Here is a 12,134-nt window from a genome sequence, read left to right on the forward strand (position 1 = left end):
GCTATCACCAAATATTAATTAATTTTATTTAGAGAGCTAACAAAGACTTAAAAACACTTAAAAAACATGCAAAACAATGGACTGCCCAAAATGAGCCAAGAATATACACTTTATAATAAACATACTCCTATCAACCAGGTAATAATGTATTATGAGTTGATGTGATAATCAAAATTCATATACAAATACATTTTCTATACATAATAGTAAGCATATAGTTCCTAAGCCTTAACAGTATTGACTATGCATTTTTTGGTTTTATGGCTACACAGAATATATAAGACCAATAAATTAAGCCAGAAAACAAACCAAATAGAAATATATGCTGTTGGCACAATAAATAAACTCAAGAAAACAAAAAATCAAAAAAGGCAGGACAAGAAACAACCTGGGAAAAATAACAGGGATTAAGCAATATGGATAATGGAGTTCAAGCCCGTATGTATGGAACCGTCTGGAGAGGAAACATGGACCCACGCGTACAGACCACCACCGTGTCTTTCTCAAGGTAAGTGTCATGGGGTCTACCAGCATGAAAATGACCCCAAACACACTTCAAGAAGCCCCCAGAAATAGATGGAAGTAAAGCACTGGAGAGTTCTGAGGTGGCAGAAAAGAGTTAGGACCCAAATCCCATTGATCACTAGTGGAGGGATCTTAAAATTGTTGTTAGGAGAAGGCGCCTTCAAATATAAGAGACCTGGAGGAGTTTGTAAAAGAAGAGTGTTCCAAAATACCAGTTGAGAGGTGGAAGAAGCTTGTTGATTGTTATAGAAAGTGATAAATTGCAGTAATTTTTGCCAAAAGATGTGCAACCAAATATTAAGTTGAGGCTGCCAACAAGGGCCCATTTTTGGGGTTTTCTATGAAATTATGTCCAATTTGCCTTTTTTTGTGTTGTTCCAATATACACAAAGGAAATAAACGTGTGCATTGCAAATCATGTGTAATTGCAATAATTTTCTGGGAGAAATACTTCATTTACTGAAACAACTTCAAGGATTCCAACACTTTCGGCCATGACTGTATTTCATGCTTGGAGTTACAGACCTTAAAAGAGAATCTGTGAGTGAGATCGTCCCTCCTAAGCCGTCTATATGAGCATGTAGGTCATAGGAAGCTGAAAAAAATGATATCTTTGATCCAGTGTTTTATTTCAGATAAATCCATGTTTTTCATGTATGTAAATAAGATGTTCCAGGCTATGGGCGGGTGGGTACTGATCTGCATGACAATCTGCCTCCAAGGCTTATTTTATATGAAGGGGAAGTTACCAGTTTGATGTATGATGGTTACCATTGTGTGATGTATGATGGTTACCAGTGTGAAGTATGATGGTTACCATTGTGTGATGTATGATGGTTACCAGTGTGAAGTATGATGGTTACCATTGTGTGAAGTATGATGGTTACCAGTGTGCCGTGTGATGGCCGCTCTCTCCTGATCTCACTGCAGAGCTGTGTGTGATTATACCTTACACATTTGCAGGTTCTACTCAGCTTCAATCTCTCAGGTTGCAATATCTTTTATAATTCAGTAGTGCTTACAGAGGTGCAAAAAATGTGTCTGCAAAAAGACAAAATTCAATTTCACTGTTTTGTATTAGTTACTTGCCTCACACAGGTAACACCCCTTTATTTAAAATATGCTATGGAAGTGGAGTCTCAGGGAGATCAGTGTTCGCTCCATAGCCTGGAACAGCTCATTTACATATATGAAAAACGTGGATTTCACTGGAATAAAACATCAGATCGCAGATAACAAGGTATCATTTTATTCAGCTTCCTATGACCTACATGCCCATGTAGGTGGATTAGGAAGGTTGATCCTAGTGACAGATTCCCTTTAAGGTACAATGAGCAATTACAAGATTCTACAGCAGCAGTCGGGAAACTTTTTGGCTGAGAGAGCCATGAACGCCACATATTTTAAAATGTAATTCCGTGACAACCATACAATATGTTTAACACTAAATACAAGTAAATGTGTGCATTTTATGATTTTATGTAAGACCAACACATTTAAAGTACAATAAGTCTCTGAATTCTTTTTAATAACGCTGTTAAGCTGTTGCTAACCAATGATGCTGGACAGATAGGATGGATGTGTGGATGAGGGATGGATTGAGATATACCTGGACAGATAGATGAATGTGTGGATGAGGGATGGAGAGATGAGCGATGGATGGATGAGGAATGAATGAATGAAGATAGCTGGATGAATGGAGGGATGGATGTGTGGATGAGAGATGTGTGGATGAGGGATGTATGGATGGAAGGAGGGCTGGATGGAGGGAGGACGGGATGGATGGCTGGAGGGATGAATGAGGGATGGATGGAGATATAGCTGAACGGATGGATGTGTGGATGAGGGAGGATGGATGAATGGAGGAATGGAATGATGAGAGATGGATGGATGGAGGGATGGATGGATGGATGTGTGATGAGAGATGTGTGGATGAGGGATGTATGGATGGAAGGAGGGCTGGATGGAGGGAAGACGGGATGGATGGCTGGAGGGATGAATGGAAATATAGCTGGACGGATGGATAGATGAGGGAAGGAGGGATGGATGGATGGGTAACTGGAATCCAAAATGTCTCATGCTGTAATCCATCTGTATTACATGTGTTCTTCAACATGAATGGTGGCATCATGCCACCGTTCATGCAGAGAAGCAGTGAAGAATGAGCTGAAGTGAGCAGGCCCATGAACTGTGGTGATCACCGCTAGCACAATGAGAAAAAGTCTCACAGTGCAGAAGTGATTTAACCGTGAGAAATTTCTCCCAGTGAACTGCGATGAACTCGCCTCTGCACCAAGACTTTCTCACGGTGCTAGTGGGGATCTCACCGAGGTCACGGCAGTTCAGCCCGGTTGGAAACGGAGCCTCAGTGACTCTGAGGTTGCGCTCGCAGCAGTTCAGTCCTGGATGGTCGCATCTTGGCACCGTCCAAGATGAAAACTGATTTTCACCCAGACATGGATTACCGTGTGGGACAGAATGATGGAGAGGTGAGGGATATTGATGTTTTTTATTTTAGTTTTATTACAGGAGAACGAAGGCTTCGCTGGAATAGGCATTTAAATAAATATGGAAAACTGTCTTTTGTTTTATTTCTAATAAAAGACTTTATTCTGTGTCTTCATTTACCATTGGACTGTAGAACTAGTAATGGATAGGTTTCTTACAGACACCTCTCCGTTACTAAGCCGTGGGCTTGATGATACAAAGGTGACATCAATCCCACAAATATTAACTCCACTTGCCACCACTACAGGTCAGCGGGAAGAGCCGGGCAAAGCGCCAGAGTTGGCGCATCTAATAGATGTGCCTTTTCTGGGCAGCTGCAGGCTGCTACTTTTAGGCTTGGGAGGGTCAATATCCATGGCCCCTTACCAGCCTTTGAATACCAGCCCCCAGTTGTCTGCTTTAGCAAGGCTGGTTGTCAAAAATGGGGGGACCCCCACTCATTTTTGTATATTATTTATTTAAATAATTTCAAAAAATGGTGTGGTGACCACGCTATTCCTGATAACTAGCCTTGCTGAAGCTGACAAGCTGAGGGTTGCAGCCCCCAGCTGTGAGTTTTGCCTGGCTGGTTATCAAAAATACAGCGGAACCCTCGCCAGGTTTTTTTTAATTTATTTACAGCGCAGGAGTGGCTGATGAATACTCCCATCCGCTGCTCCTGCTCTCGCTGTTATTAGCGGCAGTAGGTGTCGGATAATGGGTGCAGTTGTCCCATCAGCTGACACCAGTGACCGGAAGTAAACTTTATACCACCGATCACAGTTGAGCCCTCACGCTGTCTTTTGACAGTGTGGGAGCCGTGGCTGTCTGACCGGCGGGGATGATTTCACCGCCGAACAGAAGCGGTGTTTACCGCGCTATCATGCACATGACAGCGTGACAAAACATCCGGTGTTCGGGCAGATTTGTCTGAGATCCAGATGCAGCCATCATCTTGCAAGCCATAGGTTCCCGACCCCTGTCCTAGAGTGACGCTAGTACATGAGATCTGCAGAACTAATAAGACCTGAATATCATCGCTAATGAGGTAATGGTCTGATAAATAAACATTGTGGCCTTCTTGTGCCACCGCACGTCTTCTCAGTTAGCGTCATTGAAGTTTTGTTTTTTTTTCAATATCAGAAACTTGTGTCACCCGTCATTACTAATACAGTCATTGTGATGCAATGTATCAGTGCAATGGAACTTTCCTACCTGTATGTTAATCTATAAGGCTGTCAGAAGTTTTGGCCTCTCTGCAAATTAACTATAGCAAACTAAATGGAGATTAGATATTGGATCCCCTATTGTAATGCACATCATGGACACAGAAGATTTTCATATAAAAATTATGGGACTCCCCAACCTGTCATCTGAAAATGTGTCTTTCTCATAACTGGATAAGTATGGACTCTCCATAGAGCAAACGTTCAGCGGGATCAGGGTTAAATATCTGTAAAGGGGTGGAGAAGGGAATCCCAGGCTGGAACTTGAGACTTCAGCTGAGAAAGACGGATTCAGACATAATGATGCAGCTCAGCATACAGAGTCTCAGGATGAGAATGTAACTCACAGGCTGGGAGGAATGTCTACAGTAATTCCTATAGGGAGGACCTATAGCCATGCATGAGACTGTCACCTGCAGGGTAAGTGCACAGCTGAAATGGACATGTCCTGCATTTTCTATGTGGCTATATTCAGGACCCTGCACTGTCTGACTATACCAGGGCTGCAGGCTCTGTGTATAAAACGTGCAGCTGTTCTACTGATGTCGCTGTGTATGGTGCATTACCTGTAAAGGTGGTGCTGCGGCCGCTTATCACAGGGTTATGCACACACAAAAAAGCTGAATTTTTACAAGTTGATGGCTGCATTTATCTGTCGTCACTATGCTTATGGGTTTAACCTGTTGCTTACCGTACACAGCAGCAACCTGGGTGTCAGCATGTGCCTGGTAGAGTATACAGTGTACGCTAATAGCATTGTTATTCAGAAATCACTGTAAAAATTTGCAAACTGTCATAGGAAACAAAGGGACGCCTCCTATAAGTGAAGAGGTCTGGTTTTGGGGAGAGGCCTCTCCTATGTATTTCTTGCAGCGCTCAGTTCTGGTTTGGTTCTTGACAGCTTTGTGATTGGATATGACATGTTAGTTTTGCTATGGAGCAATGTTAACTAAAGTTGGAAAATTTGCCTGGAATATGGTGTTAATATGGATTAAACAAAGGTGGTGTGAAAGATTTCTGCACAGGAATGAATGGTGATGCCGTGCATTATATTTAGTCATTGTGATGCAACAACATACCAGGGAAAGTCAGAAAGTGAATGAGGTGGCGGCCTTGAGCTAGAGAATGATCAGCGTGAGCTCTTCTACTGTCAAACTCTGGCCATGTGTTCAGAGCTCAGGAAATACCTGAACGAGCGGCTCACACCGCAGCCAATCGGATGACAGCATCAGGATCACTCACATCCCAATATTAGAAGATCTCATCAGAACGCACTGCCATAAAGCAGAATGAAAAAAACAGAATCCATCTTTACTAGAAAACATCTATTAGAGTTGTGATGGCTACCTTTTCTGCCACGGGGAAACCATTAGTGGCACTAATATATCAGCTGCAGCTCTCCCAGCAGTCGTCCTCGGTATTTGACACTCTATCGAGACTCCTGAGTCATGACTATACACATTATATAACATCTTTCGCAATGGATAATGAGAAATATTGCCACAGTCCTTAGTGGCACAAATATATCAGCTAACATGCCGACCTGCAGCCCAGTATCCACATCAGAAACAAGTAGATCCCAAAAGTCGTATTACCTACATAACCAACTAAAATCAGGACAGATTTAGATTTCTCCCCTCCAAGTCTTAATAACAATAATTGCAAGCAACAACATAACTTTCATTTTAGTAATCCAAATGGCCCTGGAATTAGAAACAGATTGACAGCTTGTAACGTCGTGAAATTAAGAAGCTTAACGTCAGGGTGACAGCATCTGTCAAAAACAAAGGAAAAAACCCAAAGCTGCATATCTCTACATGTAGTCACCTAGGACGGCTATTGGCTGACAGTTTCCACAGAGACCAGAACAACTAATGTGGGAGGAAAGGAACTTGGCAACGTTTAGTATCTCTTGTATAAAATAAAAGTTCTCAAACCATTCCTAACTTAGATAAGTTGTTCTCAGAAATGTATGTGACGGCTCGGCAATAATTCCACGTAGACTATATGGGCGGCCTGCAGAGAGAGCAGGATCCATACAAGTTTTATTATCGGGAGTTATAGCGGCAACTTCTGGCCATTTGGTTTCTATTCAGGGTTCACTTTAGATATACTTTGCAGAATATATTATAGAATAAGAATTTCTAAAAATATCAATCTGCTAGGTAAGATGATGAAGACTACATTCTCCAAGGATTTCTTGTGTATCTCTATGCCAACTACAAATTGGGAGAAGCCCACCTGTGGCCTAAAGCAAGTATTTCATATTGTGCCCCCCACTCTCAGTCCCTGAACCCCAGTATTATGGCCATCAGATGAACTGTCGCTCAGTTATCAGCCCTGAATACTTACCGTAGTGTGTCTCTGTAGATCAGGGTGTTCGTTCGGCGCTTGTAAATCTATATATACAGTGGGGAAAAAAAGTGTTTAGTCAGTCAGCAATAGTGCAAGTTCCACCACTTAAAAAGATGAGAGGCGTCTGTAATTTACATCATAGGTAGACCTCAACTATGAGAGACAAACTGAGAAAAAAAAATCCAGAAAATCACATTGTCTGTTTTTTTTTCATTTTATTTGCATATTATGGTGGAAAATAAGTATTTGGTCAGAAACAAGCAATCAAGATTTCTGGCTCTCACAGACCTGTAACTTCTTCTTTAAGAGTCTCCTCTTTCCTCCACTCATTACCTGTAGTAATGGCACCTGTTTAAACTTGTTATCAGTATAAAAAGACACCTGTGCACACCCTCAAACAGTCTGACTCCAAACTCCACTATGGTGAAGACCAAAGAGCTGTCAAAGGACACCAGAAACAAAATTGTAGCCCTGCACCAGGCTGGGAAGACTGAATCTGCAATAGCCAACCAGCTTGGAGTGAAGAAATCAACTGTGGGAGCAATAATTAGAAAATGGAAGACATACAAGACCACTGATAATCTCCCTCGATCTGGTGCTCCACGCAAAATCCCACCCTGTGGGGTCAGAATGATCACAAGAACGGTGAGCAAAAATCCCAGAACCACGCGGGGGGACCTAGTGAATGAACTGCAGAGAGCTGGGACCAATGTAACAAGGCCTACCATAAGTAACACACTACGCCACCATGGACTCAGATCCTGCAGTGCCAGACGTGTCCCACTGCTTAAGCCTGTACATGTCCGGGCCCGTCTGAAGTTTGCTAGAGAGCATTTGGATGATCCAGAGGAGTTTTGGGAGAATGTCCTATGGTCTGATGAAACCAAACTGGAACTGTTTGGTAGAAACACAACTTGTCGTGTTTGGAGGAAAAAGAATACTGAGTTGCATCCATCAAACACCATACCTACTGTAAAGCATGGTGGTGGAAACATCATGCTTTGGGGCTGTTTCTCTGCAAAGGGGCCAGGACGACTGATCCGGGTACATGAAAGAATGAATGGGGCCATGTATCGTGAGATTTTGAGTGCAAACCTCCTTCCATCAGCAAGGGCATTGAAGATGAAACGTGGCTGGGTCTTTCAACATGACAATGAACCAAAGCACACCGTCAGGGCAACGAAGGAGTGGCTTCGTAAGAAGCATTTCAAGGTCCTGGAGTGGCCTAGCCAGTCTCCAGATCTCAACCCTATAGAAAACCTTTGGAGGGAGTTGAAAGTCTGTGTTGCCAAGCGAAAAGCCAAAAACATCACTGCTCTAGAGGAGATCTGCATGGAGGAATGGGCCAACATACCAACAACAGTGTGTGGCAACCTTGTGAAGACTTATAGAAAACGTTTGACCTCTGTCATTGCCAACAAAGGATATATCACAAAGTATTGAGATGAAATTTTGTTTCTGACCAAATACTTATTTTCCACCATAATATGCAAATAAAATGAAAAAAAAACCAGACAATGTGATTTTCTGGATTTTTTTTTCTCAGTTTGTCTCCCATAGTTGAGGTCTACCTATGATGTAAATTACAGACGCCTCTCATCTTTTTAAGTGGTGGAACTTGCACTATTGCTGACTGACTAAATACTTTTTTTCCCCACTGTATATGTAATCTGTATCCTGGCCGGTGTTCAAATCCATCACCTGCTCCAATGGGCATGTAACTACAGAATATCTGGAAATGACAATGTATTTGTAAGAGCCTTTTTTTCTCCTGTAAACTCTATTGTTACTTTTCCCTGTGATCTTCTAAGTTTTAAGGGCTATTTGCTATGAAATCATCCTGGACATATGACTGTAAGGACGGGGAAATTAAGAGAGCGCATTAGAAGGTTAGGCGACCTGTAATCTGACAAGTGCAGCTGATCGAGAGCCATAGATTCATAGAGGGACTCCCTGCGGCGCGGTGAACCTCGGCTTAGACTTTACATATTATTTCCCAAAACAGCATATTGGCGTCAAAGAAGAAAAAGTGAGAGGAGCACAGGTGCAGAAATAAATATTTCTCTTACACAATATTGGTAGAATTACACTCTGTATGTCTATTAATATACACACAGCTTTAGCGGCTTCTTCTACTATTGAGATGTTGTGTATTTATTCCCACAAGTACATCATGTAAAAACACATAACTGCCATGATTTGCAAAGGAAATTAAGCAACTATATTAATACCTATCAGGCTTAAAAGCAAAGTCGAGTAGATTTCCTGGCATTGCTCCTGGAGTCTAGAGAGATAGAGAGCAATATTCATCGAGAAGCTGCAGGACATAATAAAACTAACAGTAAATTTGTCCCGAACTGTCAGCAGACTTTAGGCCGCTTTTTCTCGATATGTGCTCTGCTGACTGGAGCCTCCAAAGCTCCAGGGAAACTGATATTCTCCAGCAAGCAACTACCGATGAGTTTAGCTCTTAGGACGTAATTTTGTCGCACATATAGCCCACAAGTGTGCAGAATGTAAAGCGTCGCTCCAGACCGGACATACGCAGAGCAACATCATCTGTGTTCTCCATCGCTCTCCTATTGGCAGATTGACGCAATCGCTTTCTTCAAGAACTGACCTACATCTACAGAAGCCACTCAGCAGTAAACGGTCAAACTACAGACCATCACAACAGCCGTCTCACACACATTATCTTATGTCAGCAGGATACTAGTTTTCTCCCAGCTACCCTTCACCATCTGTAGATTCAGCACATCAGAAAAGGCAGAAAGCGCGTAATAAGCTCCGATACGTGAGATTCCTTAATATCTAATAAGAACGATATTTCTCCTGCTATAAGAATAGTGTGAGGTTATCTGAAGTTGCTGACCTTGCTCTGTTTTGCTGATAACAATACTTCTGTATCAGTTTACTGAACTATATATTATGGGGCCATACACATTACCGCGAGGTTCGGCTTCGGGACACTTTGCACATTTTCTACTCTTGAATCTGGATCTCCTGCCAAGCTTCTCCATCCTTCAGGGAGGTTTAAGAACAATGTACATATTCAGTGAGGTCCAACTGGAGTTATCTGCATGGGATACAGACACGATGTCCTAGGAAATGCTGAGTTGTCAAGTATGGATTCCCCGCTGCTACAATGTAACGATATCTCCCGCTTCTGAGGATACAGAGTACTTTTTGCATTGGTCGGTGTGAGCGGTTCTTCACAGTTTATTTTCGCTCTAACCCGTGTATAGGATGAGAAGCTTCTTCTGCAGATGAGATGTTAATAAGGATCCTGCACAAACGTCAGGAATCTCATTGCAAATATAATATTTCCACATTTTTTATTTCAGATAGTTCTTTTTCCTAAGCCTTTATTATGTAAATGTCTATAAAATCACAGAGCAGGAATGAAAATTTGTATATATAAAAAACTGTTGCACAAATATACTGCCATCAGCTTCAGACAGAACCGACCTGAGGAGATCACAAGATTATGGTAATAATTGTAGTGATTACAGCAGCGGATCAATATTCTGATCAGGGCTTTATTGTCCAGCGCGGCCTATTCATATCACTAATTGATGTCACTTCAATGTAGAAGGTGGGATGTAACATTTTATGTTTTTATGAAAATTTGCGATTCTGCATACGATGAATGGATCTAGATCAGCACGTTGTTTCTCATATTACACATGTGGGATCGATGAGCTTGAGATGTACCAGAGATGAGACTGTCCTTATTACACAACTATAAACTACAACCACCTGTCTACTCAGTGCTTACAGGATTGATGAGTCTGTAATGATCTGTAGCCGCCATCATTAACTACTAGAGGCTTCCATGATTCAATACAATTTCCGTAACTATTGCTAAGAAGATACACATTGTTCCTACAGTCTAATGTGTCCGATCTCATCCCAGCTGTCATTCCGCTATAACATGACATCACTGATTGCCAATTTTGCCTTCATTCACAGAAAACAAAATGTATTTTCTTTTTCAGTTTATTGCTTCATTGGATTCCATAAAGTCATGGCTAAACGTGGAACAAAGGGGCTGAGGCATCAGATTTGTTTTTATGGAATTCTGCTGTAAACTATTTGAAACACCGCAAAATTCTAGTGCAACAATTGTGTACCATTGGGGACTTTACACTGAAAAGTGTGTGTAGCTTAGTAAAAAGGGGGCATGGTCAACAGAGGCCAACTAAGTCACACCTCAGCCTGAGACTGGAAAACATTTCTTATGCTGGTGCACAGAACCTGAAAAATGTGCCAAATTCACTAAAAGGTCTCTACATCAGGACTGGAATATAAATCACCAGCGACGAGGAGGAGGAGTCAGTCCCAAAGTCTTCATTTTCCTTTAACACATAGCATGCACCAGAATGGAATCACAAAAGGGATCATCTGCGCCCCTCTTGCGACTCACTAGTATATTTGGGAGTCACTTTTTGTCAATCTCTGATGAAATCTAGAAAACGTTAAATTCTTAGTGCAGAATATGGCTGCAAATAACCCAAATCCAAGCATCAAGCCAGGTCAGTCTTCATAAGCGACACACAAAAAAAACTCCAGAGCAGAAAGCAATAGTATTATTGCACAGGATACAAAAAAAACTGGCCACAAATTACACGCCGCTTTCTGTTTGGCATCTGACACATGTTAATGTGCAATTAATGTTCTCTTGAGTGGCCCAAAATTCCTAACAAAAACCCCGCTGGCAGGGCACAGGTTAAGAATATTTATTTAAGAGCTGATCCAAGGAAAACGGTGAAATGTTCGTGTCTGGGAATGCTGGGGAGGATGGTCAGAGGAGGACATCCCGTTGGGTCCATATTACATAGTTCTCTGACAACCTGTCCGTTCTATCTTGGCTCCTGCCAGGACAAGGCGATGACAGGTTCCTGGCAGAACATGCGGCCCATGGTGGTGCCAACTGTCTCTTACTTTGGGGAGACTGCTGGAATATTACTAAATCTTCAGTGTTACCACAACTTGCCTGTTTCCTTCAACGTGCATCAGAAAGAAGCCAATCCATTTTATAAATCAGAAAGCCAATGTCAATACTGGAATATCATGGGTGTTGGAATTTGTGACAGAAGGTATTAATGTGTTATTGGCCCATCTAATAGATGTGCAATCATAACGTTTAGTGTTTATTATGCCGCACCCATCTATTCGGTGACCACAGATGACTATTTATTGCCTCTCGGGACAACAATGTGAGCGCACATCACCACATCTCCCCCACCTTGTGTTACTGGAACAAAAACCCAACACATCTGATCCAAGTCCTCGTCTCTTACTAACATACTGATGTAGCTGTTCCCAAGTAATTGGTAAAGTTTAACCCTGAGGTGTAATGTCCCAAATAAAACAGCACTGTGTGGGTTTCCATCAATTAGGCTCAGAACGATAGAAGTCTGTGTTATATGCAGTTTCGTTTTCTGTAATATTTAGTCTGGCACAGACCCCTCTATACTGACCTCTGCCTTACCACGATGCCAAAAATTTGGCTTGCACCAATCTAGTGACAGAGCCATA

At 42.0% G+C, this 12,134-nt stretch overlaps 2 long non-coding RNA genes across 3 annotated transcripts in view; one reads left to right on the top strand and one right to left on the bottom strand.

Moving 5' to 3' along the window:
* The window catches only part of LOC141058728 (uncharacterized), a 500,694-nt gene that overhangs the window by 33,728 nt on the left and 454,832 nt on the right, over window positions 1–12,134 (bottom strand). The gene's annotated exons all lie outside the window — the stretch shown is intronic.
* LOC141058676 (uncharacterized) overlaps window positions 4,525–12,134 on the top strand; it is a 146,328-nt gene continuing 138,718 nt past the window's right edge. The window contains exon 1 of the long non-coding RNA XR_012222271.1: window positions 4,525–4,658. This is a non-coding gene — a long non-coding RNA (uncharacterized lncRNA). The remainder of the gene's footprint in view (window positions 4,659–12,134) is intronic.

This window comes from Dendrobates tinctorius, unplaced genomic scaffold (assembly GCF_039654945.1).
Source record: "Dendrobates tinctorius isolate UK_male_01 unplaced genomic scaffold, ASM3965494v1 ptg000214l, whole genome shotgun sequence".
NCBI classification, from domain to species: domain Eukaryota; kingdom Metazoa; phylum Chordata; class Amphibia; order Anura; family Dendrobatidae; genus Dendrobates; species Dendrobates tinctorius.